The sequence below is a fragment of the Mauremys reevesii genome, linkage group 6 (genome assembly GCF_016161935.1).
Source record: "Mauremys reevesii isolate NIE-2019 linkage group 6, ASM1616193v1, whole genome shotgun sequence".
Lineage (NCBI taxonomy): Eukaryota > Metazoa > Chordata > Testudines > Geoemydidae > Mauremys > Mauremys reevesii.
This window is the reverse complement of record NC_052628.1, coordinates 118836938-118847192: the sequence shown is the minus strand read 5'-3', so window position 1 is coordinate 118847192 and position 10255 is coordinate 118836938.

Genomic DNA, 10255 nt, shown 5'->3' with positions numbered 1-10255 from the left:
GTAAAATGGGCATAGGCGGTGACCAAAATTGTGAGATGGGGTATCTGTTGGTGCTAGCGGTGTGGGGAGGTCACTCATACCCTCGACCAAGATTTCAAAATTATGGCTTATATGTAGATGGATGGGTGGATGAGGCCTGGTTCTGTGGAGCTCGTTGTCTCTGAGCCCGTTGTTTGGGTCAGTTAGGAGTGAAGTATTGTGGTTGTTGACGGTTAAACAAGGTGTCTTGTGATCTCTGGTGTGGTGTAAAGCAAGGGCGTTTGTCAGGCGGTGAGCGTATGCCTAGTGTACACAGTGTCGCTCGGGAGGCCTTCATGGTATGGAGGACGTAGTCTGTTTGAGACAAGAATAGTTTATCCATATTGAAGGGGATAAAACTACACTTTTAGCTGTAGTTCTTTCAGAATGCCTGAAGCCTGCAACCATGATGTTCTTCTCAAAACCACAGCTGTTGCGGTTGTTCAGGCAGCTGTGTCTGCTACATCCATTGAGGCTTGCAGCGCTGTGCGGGCTATTAACTGACTCTTGTTGATAATGGTGTTGAGTTGAGGACATTTATGCTCAGGCAGGTCCTCCTCGAGCTCTTGTATTTTACTATAGTTAGAATAGTTGTAATTTGCTAGTAAAGCACAATAGTTGGCAACTCTGAGCAGACGGGTGGCTGATGAGTAAACTTTCCACCCAAAGAGGTCCAGTCTCTTGTTTTCTTTGTCTTGTGGTGAGGAGTGCGGTGTTTGCGCCAACTGGAGGCCTCTACTATCAGCAGGGCCATCCTTACCCATACGCAAAGTATACAGCTGCGTAGGGCACCAGGAAACTTGGGGCACCAATTTTCCTGGTGCCCTGTGCAGCTGTGTGCTGCTCCAGCCCCTGTCCCACCTCTTACCACCCCTGCTCCACCCCCACTCTACCCCTTCCCCAAAGCCCCCACCCCGCCTCTTCCTGCCCCTGCTCCACCTCAGTTCCACCTCTTCCCACCCCTGAGGGCTGCACCAGGGCTGGGCCTGCACTCACTGGCAGCGGGAAGTGCAGGGACCCAACCCCAGCTGCGCCACCAGTGGCCCACCAAGCCAGCTCCCCCCACTCACAGAGGCCTGCCCCCCCACCATGGGGGGCTGCGTAGGGCCCCAGAATAGCTAGGGATGGCCCTGACTACCAGAGAGCAGGCTTGAGGGTGTGAAAACAAAAATTCCATGCCTTTGTCTGGAATGAAGTATTTCATGTCAGCCCGTTTGTTTGGTGGGTTGTGCCAATGCCGGTGTTTGCCATATTACCTCCGCAGGATCTATCATAGCCTTATCCATGGGGAGGGCAATCTTGGTCGATGATGCCAATTGTAAGATTTTTAACAACTTATGTTGTTTCTCCTGCACCTCATGTAAGGCAATTTCTTGGCTGTTTGCTACTCTTTTGAAGAGTCCTTGGAACTGTTTCAGGTCATCTGGTGTCGTAGGGGTAGACAGCATCACTGCTTCGTCTGGTGCAGAAGATGAGTGTGGGGCAGGTGGTGAATCATCCAGGTCTGCCTGAGATAGTGTCTCTGTCTCGTGGGGGTCAGAGGTTTCTCTGTGTGGTAAAGACGGATATACTCTGGAACCTCTTGTTGCTGGAGAAGGGGGAACAGAATAGGGGTTCTGGTATGTGGGCCAAGCACCCCATTGTGGCCATTGCATGGGATAAGGGTAATGGGTAAGGCCAGTGCTGTGCATACCAGGGCTGTGAATGCTCTGAGGGATGAGGCTTTGGCTTCACAGCATTCCATGTAGGTCTCATCTGTGATGGGGATGAACGTTGAGAGGAGAAGTGGGTTTCCTGCATGTCTCCTTCCTCGCCACGATGCATGGAGAGTGGTGCAGGAGATGAAGGATGGTACCGTGTTATGTAGCTCGGGGAGTGTTTGGTGCCGAGCAGTGGTGATTGCGGTGCCAAAGCAACTATGTCAGCAGGACACAGGAGTTGTGCCAGTCCCACCTTGGGGTTGCGGTTGACCGTTGGAGCGCTGACCAGTGCTGGATTTGGCTTGTTCGGCGGCAGCAAGTCTTGGGTCAGTGCCAGTGGTGGCAGCATTGATCATGATTCTGCTGCCTGTGCCACACTCTGCACCGGGGTAGTCGGTGCCATGGAGGAGACTTGACGTCTCAACTCCGGTGCCGTGCATTGGGGCTCAGCAGGGGTCCATTGAGGGACAGTGCTGGAGGATCCTGGTGCCTCATAAGTGCTCACTCTGGATGAGTGGAGCACTGAGGGTAAAGACCTCGCTGGGGAAGCTCTCTTTTTCTGAGAGACCCTGGCTGGAGAGGTCGAGGCTCGCTTCCTGACAGTTTTGGAAGTCGGAGCTTTATCAGAGCTCAGGGATCTCAGTTTATGAGACTCCCTGGAGGATGTCTCTTGCGGAGGTTGGAGGGATTTCTCCAGCAGAAGCATTTTCAAGCGGAGATCCCTGTCACGTCTTGCCCTTGTTGCTAAGTTGGTGCAATGTGCGCATTTCTGGGAGAGGTGGCTTTCTCACAGACAGCGAACGCAGGATGTGTGGCCGTCAGAGACCAGCTTCGGTTAACAGCAGGAGTCACACTTTTTAAATCCTGTTGAGCCTGGCATGACTGCAGTTAAGCCTCTCCCACCTCTCGAGAGATAAGGGTGGGAGTTAATTGTAATGGTAAACTGTAGAAACTGTTCCCAAACTAAGTATAGACTAAAAAGAAGTTCCTATGTAACTTGTAACTTTTTTTTTCTTTTAGAAAGTAGCAGCCGAGGACAGTTGAGAAGGAACTGAGAGGACGGGTCGGGTAGTGCGCACTACAGGAGGTGCCAACGGCTGCACGACTCCTTCCCCCGACCGAGTACTGCTGCGAGAAATCCCCGATCTATGGCGCAGGGACGCACCGACACTTAGGGCTTGGCTACACTTGCAAGTTACAGCGCAATAAAGGAGCCCTGGGCGCACTAGCTCACTCCCCGTCCACACTGGCAAGGCACGTATAGCGCTCTGACTCCACACCTACAGCACTGCTGGTTCTCCACCTCGGTGAGAGGAATAATGTTTGCTTCTCCTTGGCTACGATGCCCAGGCGTCAGCGTGAACGAGGTGTTGCATTACTGTGCTCTGATCGGCCTCCGGAAACATCCCATAATCCCCTTAAGTCAAGTGGCCACTCTTGTCATTGTTTTTGAATCACTGTAAGAATGCGGAAAGCTCCGTTTCTGACAGTCGGCTGCTTATCTGCTCCAAGACAAAGCAACCATTACTGTGGAATGCTGTGTGGGAGAGAGAGAGAGGTGGGGGTTGGGGGGGGGTCTGCTGCTGTTGGAATTTACAAGACAGCATGCTGACATGCACTCAGCCCCCCAAAAACCCACTCTCTCTCCCACCACATACACACAACACACTCCCTGTCACACCCCACTCCACCCTCATTTGAAAAGCACATTGCAGTCACTTGCATGCTGGGATAGTTGCCCATAATGCACCACTCCCAATGCCGCTGCAAGTGCCAGTGCACAAGCAGCTGTCAGTGTGGACACACTGCAGCGCTTTCCCTACTGCGCTCTCCAAAGGCGGGTTTAACTCACAGCGCTCTACATCTGCAAGTGTAGCCATGCCCCTAGAGTGAAGCACCCACGGGGACACCACTCGAAGAAGAAGCGAATAGCTTTTTATTTTTATAGGTGCAACAGACTAACTACCCTTTAACTATGCAAGAAATTCTACATTGTAATGTCACCACATCTGATCTGTTTCATTTTCTATCAGGACAACCAGAGCTAATAAATGGATACACAATTACAATGAAACCCTTTTTATTTAGGGCAAATTGGGTTTCCAAACATACTCCTGCAGTTTTCAGGTCGCCTGCATAGGGGTTAACAACTGGCAAGGACCATAACAATCAGCAGCAGTCACTGCAGAGAAAACACGTTAAAAGGTAGGTTCTGCTTATGAAGATTTTTGCACGGTACTGAGTACTTGCGGTGCTGCCCAAACCACTCCATTTGGCTGACAAAATGCCAAGATGCAGCTGTGCTTTTTGTAGCTGATACAGCAATGCCCTCACTACCAGTCAAGGTGGGCAATCCTCCTCCCTCCCCACAAACGAGACACTAATTTCCAAATGTTTTATCAAATATGCATGACTTTCACTTTGTGAAATACTAAGAGAACACGGTGTTCTTCTACGGCAGATGGGGGAAGCTGCAAGATTTGGATCCACATCTGAATAACCATTTTGTTCATTGTTACACTACTGAGATTAGCACTGAGATTGGGGGGCTGCTGTACGAGGCACAGAATCGATTACTTAGTAAGAATCAGGCCCTACCCTGCAGCTGTTGTATTAATTTGGATGGTATATATAAGCCTCAAGAGTTAAACAAGGTTCAGGGTTTAGTATAGAGAGAGAGATCTTAGCCTGCTTAGTTCCATGGCAAACACACCGTTAAAAATCTCTCTCACCTTTTAGAAAAGATACAGAAAAGAAGGGAAAACCATTAAAATCTTTGAAATGTAAAGTACTATATAAGGCCTTCATTTTACCAACATCCCTTTCTCTTTAGTTGGATAAAGTTTTTAGAACTAATGCTCCTCCCACCTCTCTTCTCCGATAGTCTCTAAAATAGCCTTAGAGATGGTGATAACTGTCCTTTGGCGGAAAAGAGAAGAAGTTGCTTGAGATGGGTGGGAGCTGTTGTTAAAGTCCAATCTCATTTCCTAAAAGACAAAACAAGGCCAACACACCCAAATGGGGAGAAAAAAAGAACAACAAAGATAGAAAATGCAGCTTCTGTCTCTGGTGTTTCATAGATTCATAGACTTAAGGTCAGAAGGGACCATTATGGTCATCTAGTCTGACCTTCTGCACAATGCAGGCCACAGAATCTCACCCACCCACTCCTGTAACAAACCCCTAACCTATGTCTGAGTTATTGAAGTCCTCAAATCATGGTTTAAAGACCTCAAGGTGCAGAGAATCCTCCAGCAAGTGCCCCATGCTGCAGAGGAAGGCGAAAACCCCCCAGTCTTCCCTGACTTGTAATGTCATGGCTGGAAAAAACCAGGCACAGCACATGGACTTACCAGCCACTCCAAGGCCTGGCAAACTTGTACTAGTGCCATGCTGTTTAGGGTATGGCGTTTGGTTGCTTTTCTGGTCACAGGCTGATGGCAGTGTGGCCAAAGAGGCAGTCTTGGCCAGCTGAGCCAACTCTTATTAGACAGATGAAAAAAAGGAGTGAGTTAGGAAAGATGTGGGGGGTAGCAGCCGTGAGTGAAGCTCGCCCCTTCCCCTTCTCTCGTCACCCTGAAATCTGAATATTAAGTATCAAATTCCCACTACACTACAGGGTCAGTAAAAGAGCTCACCAAAAAAATAACACAATAAAACTGAGCAATGGGAATATCTGAGGAAAATGCAACATCCCAGGAGCGAGAGAAGACGCTGATTTTATCAGGGAAAGTACTTGCTGGGATTAATTTGTCTAGCACTGAGGATAACATCCTAGCTGTCAAACAGTGGGGAGTCTATCCTCATTTGTGTGCACCAACGCCCTTATATGTATAGAGAACAGCACATGCCAACTGCACCACACCCAAAAAACCTGTTACAAAGGGGGAAAATATCCAGCCAATCCCAGCCTTCAAAATGTACCCCACTGCCAGTAGCCTGAGGTCAAAGTGATGCATGTCATAGCCAGCCAAGTGGCCGGCAGCAGTGGCCTGCCAGCTGTTGGCCATCATGCATGGACAGTGCCATTTGACCTTAGCTGTGACAGCCCTGGACTTCGATAGCGAATACTTGTGCCGACAGGATGCCAGAGAACATCGACAAGGACTGGCAGTCCATTAGGGCACCCTACTTTTTATGCTCCTCTTGACAAATCCTGGGCCCGTGTGTATAAGTCTATTGACAAAGTGGATACATCTGCCTCCCTAGCGGACAGCGATCCCTCAGAAGAGACGGAGGTGGAATATTCCAGGGTTTATACCAACTGACAAAATCCTTGAGTCTGTTGCACAGTGCTGCTCAGGCCTGGTCTACACTAAGAAGGGGGGGGTCGAACTAGGGTACGCAAATTCAGCTACGTGAATAGTGTAGCTGAATTCGAAGTACCCTAGTTCGACCTACTCACCCATCCAGACGCAGCGGGGTCGAACTCTGTGGCTCCCCCGTCGACTCCGCCACCGCCGTTTGCAGTGGTGGAGTACCGGAGTCGACCACAGCACTTCCGGAGTTCGAACTATCGCGTCTAGATCAGACGCGATAGTTCGAACTCCGAGAAGTCGAACTCACCGCGTCGACCTGGAAGGTAAGTGTAAACCTACCCTCAGTGAGCTAATTAAATCTCCCTGATATGCAAGCAGGACAGCACAAGGTTGATGAGAACAATGGGTCCTGCCTGAGTCACGTGCTAGAAAGCACTCTACCTCCTCATTACTCTGTAATTTCTATTCCCTTGATCCATATCATGCACCATGCCGTTTGTACGAAGAAACTCAGTCGGCAGGGCAAAGCAGAGGAGCCAGCCTGACACTTGGACTCTAACCCCTCAATTGCTGTCAGTCCATACCAGAGGCACAGGAGGCTAATTATCACCATAAAGGAGGCAGCAGTTGGGAATGGTGCACTGACCTGTCTTCTCACAATGGCACCGCACCATTGTGTACCAGGCAAAGATGCTGCTGGGAATTGGCAAAGCGGCATCCCCACCGCACCACAGCTGCTGACACCATTTAAAACATCAGCACCCAGCTTGCCAGCAAATTAAAATAAGGCACCAGATGTTCCCCACCCACCACGTTTATGCATCTGCTAACTCTGAAAGGTTGGACATGCAACCCGCTGCAAAGGCAGATTACAGTGCTCGTCGAGAGACATATGCTATTGCCTTTTCTTGACCAACTATACGATGCAATGGCATTTTTACCTTTGCAGTGAGACAGACACACACAGAGCAGCCCTTGGGCCTCTCTCCAAGCTACCGGATAAAGGTAGCTGCTCCCCTTGGATCTCTCTTGAAAAGCGTTTGGCTGGTTTTCAAACACAAAAGACTCAAGACCCATTATCTCCCTTTGAAATCTGTTTGTTCATCATAGTCCCTGTGAATAACTCATCAGTTATTCCTAGCCTGCAGTGAACGGAGGATGCTGCCCTACTCGCTTGCCCATATGATTCCTCAGGAGCTTGTGGCGTTTCCCCAAGTAACTTTAGCTCTCTGTGTGTTTAACCGAAGGAGGACAGGCTGCAGCTCACGGCAAGGGAACGTCTGAATGCAAACCATCGGCTGCAGTGGGAAGTTTTGTTTAAAAAACCGATGAGAACATTTCTACTCGCCGGAAAGGGGTTTGTTAAACCCTTTTGTGTGTGTGTGTGTGGGGGGGGATTGTGTGGATTTCCTTCTTTGTTGGCAGTATTGGCTGTTTTTTCCAGGGGCAGGGTGGTTGTTTTAACACTAAAAACACCCAAACTACCAGACACCAAGCCTGTCCCTGCGCTTTACGGAGAGCCGAATGGGGCCTGATGTACATAGCTTTACCGTATGTTGTCTACAGTGACACAGAGAAGTTGGCACTAACACGGCATCACCACCGTTGGCAGCATAACCATGGCCCCTGCCCCGTGGAACACTGAGGTGGAGCCGCAAAAAGATCATTTGAGAACAGTCGATGAGCTCAGGGGAGCTTTGCAAAGCATCAAGCACCAGACCTTCCGGTGGTGTGAATCGGCAGAGCTCCATTGCCATCCCCCGCCAAGGACCCGGCCCGAAATATTTAGAGACAATTCTGCACATCTGACAGTCTTTTGGGGGATTTTCCCTTCCCCCCCGGTTTTCTCGACGGGTATAAGTGCGGAAACAGGAAGGGTGTTGCTTAGGAATTCCGCTGCTCCCAAGCCACAGCCCACTGGTGTAAGTGGAAAGCTCCCACAGGAAGCTGAGCTTTTCAAAACTTGGCCCTCTCGGATTAAATGAATGGGAACTGGATGCTCCGGATCCGCTAGGCAGCTTCGGAAAGCTCATCGCCATTTGCAAAGCAATCAACTGGAACACCCCAGCTAAATGATGATGGTCCAAATGGTGCCTCCTGTGGCCAAAGGGAGTGTCCAAAGTTACTGGCAGCTGCGGCTGAGTTTATCCCACTCTTCCAGAGCTGTAACGTAGGCCTCTCATTCCGTGAGTCAGCATGTGCAAATCTTTCAGAGGCAGACGCTGCGACTCAATCCTTTAACCACTAGGGCATGGCTAAAAGGAAAGATCCAGTCTGTACTCTGGGAGGATTTGAGAGAAGGGACATGTGGCACTTATACTGCAAAACGACGTGCCTGTAATATATATTTCTCTGGCTCTCTCTTTCCCTTCAAGCTGCAACTCGCTTTCCTTCCCAGCTCTGCCAAGCCAGCAGCCTCCAAGGAATCCCAGGTCCTTTGTGGAGGATTTTTCTCTTTAAGCCTTACCCAAGCACTCGCTTTAAAAAAGAAATCGCACCCTAGCACAGTCCTTCCACTCCCGTCCCAGAGAGGCATAGTGGGTAGTTTCCTTTGCAGAACTGCACATGTTCACTGAAGCCCTGATTCAGCAGACTATCCCTATTTAGGAAAACACCTAAGCACATACTTAATTTTAGGCACATGCTAAGTCCCACTGACTTCAATGGGAGTTTTGAACGTGCTTACGGGTTTTGCTGATTAGGAATGGATTTAAGCACATGCTTCAATGTTTTGCTGAGTTGGGGCTAAGCCAAAGTCAATAGAACGGCTTCCAGTGATTTCTCTGGGCCCTGGCCCAGGGCTGGGAATGGTTATAGGGTGACCAGCTAGCAAGGGTGAAAAATCGGGAGGTGGAGGTGGTAATAGGCTTCTGTATAAGATTAAAGCCACTAATATCAAAACGCCTGGTCACCCTAAATGGTTATCACTGAGAACTACAACCTGGATTGTACGAGCGGAGGTGTAACTCAATGGACAACCGTGTCTTTAGCTCCCTTGAGTGGCTGCCTCACTTCATAGGTTTTGGAGTCTGATATTGTCTCCAAATTAAAGGGCCTGGTCCTTTAGCACAAGCAGTAGCAACTGATGCTTTTAGATCTGGAAGTCCCTGGTTCACTCCCACCAGACAGCCTGGCAGGAATGTTGTTACTCGAGGTCTCGTTAAGGAAACCGTAAATCTCACCGTGGCTGTTGCTATTCAGCTGTGACCTCAGAAAGAAAGCTGCTCACTCTTCTTGACAGCTTACAAATGTCTATAAGAAACCACCCCGAAAATGGGCTGTAATCACATCCTGATTGGCAGGCTCAGTGGAGAGGCCAAAGATTGAGAGAACTGCCCGTAGCGCTGGCTCCTCCAGGTCAGGACGACGCCATATGATTGGTCGTGGGAAGCCTGCATTGCCATTACCTTTTCTAACACTTTTCTGTGAGTAAGGAGAGGATTGTGACCATGATGGATGCTGAGCAACTCTATAAACCCACCTCTTATTTAGGTGTCTAAACATGCACTGAGGTGTCCTGGAAACTTTGGTGCTGGGCGCTTTTGAAAATTTGCCTTCATCTTTCATAGAATCATAGAATATCAGGGTTGGAAGGGATCTCAGGAGGTCATCTAGTCCAACCCCCTGCTCAGCACAGCACCAATCCCCAACTAAATCATCCCAGCCAGGGCTTTGTCAAGCCCGGTCTTAAAAACCTCTTAAGGATGGAGATTTCAGCACCTTCCTAGGTAACCCATTCCAGTGCTTCACCACCCTCCTAGTGAAATAGTGTTTCCTAATATTCAACCTAAACCTCCCGCACTGCAACTTGAGACCATTGCTCCTTGTTCTGTTATCTGGTACCACTGAGAACAGTCTAGATCCATCCTCTTTGGAACCCCCTTTCAGGTAGTTGAAAGCAGCTATCAAATCCCCCCTCATTCTTCTCTTCTGCAGACTAAACAATCCTAGTTCCCTCAGCCTCTCCTCATAAGTCATGTGCTCCAGCCCCTAAACATTTTTGTTGCCCTCCGCTGGACTCTTTCCAATTTTTCCACATCCTTCTTGTAGTGTGGGGCCCAAAACTGGACACAGTACTCCAAATGAGGCCTCACCAGTGCTGAATAGAGGGGAATGATCACGTCCCTCGATCTGCTGGCAATGCCCCTACTTATACAGACCAAAATATCGTTAGCCTTCTTGGCGACAAGGGCACACTGTCGACTCATATCCAGCTCCTCGTCCACTTGAACCCCTAGGTCCTTTTCTGCAGAACTGCTGCCTAGCCACTCGGTCCCT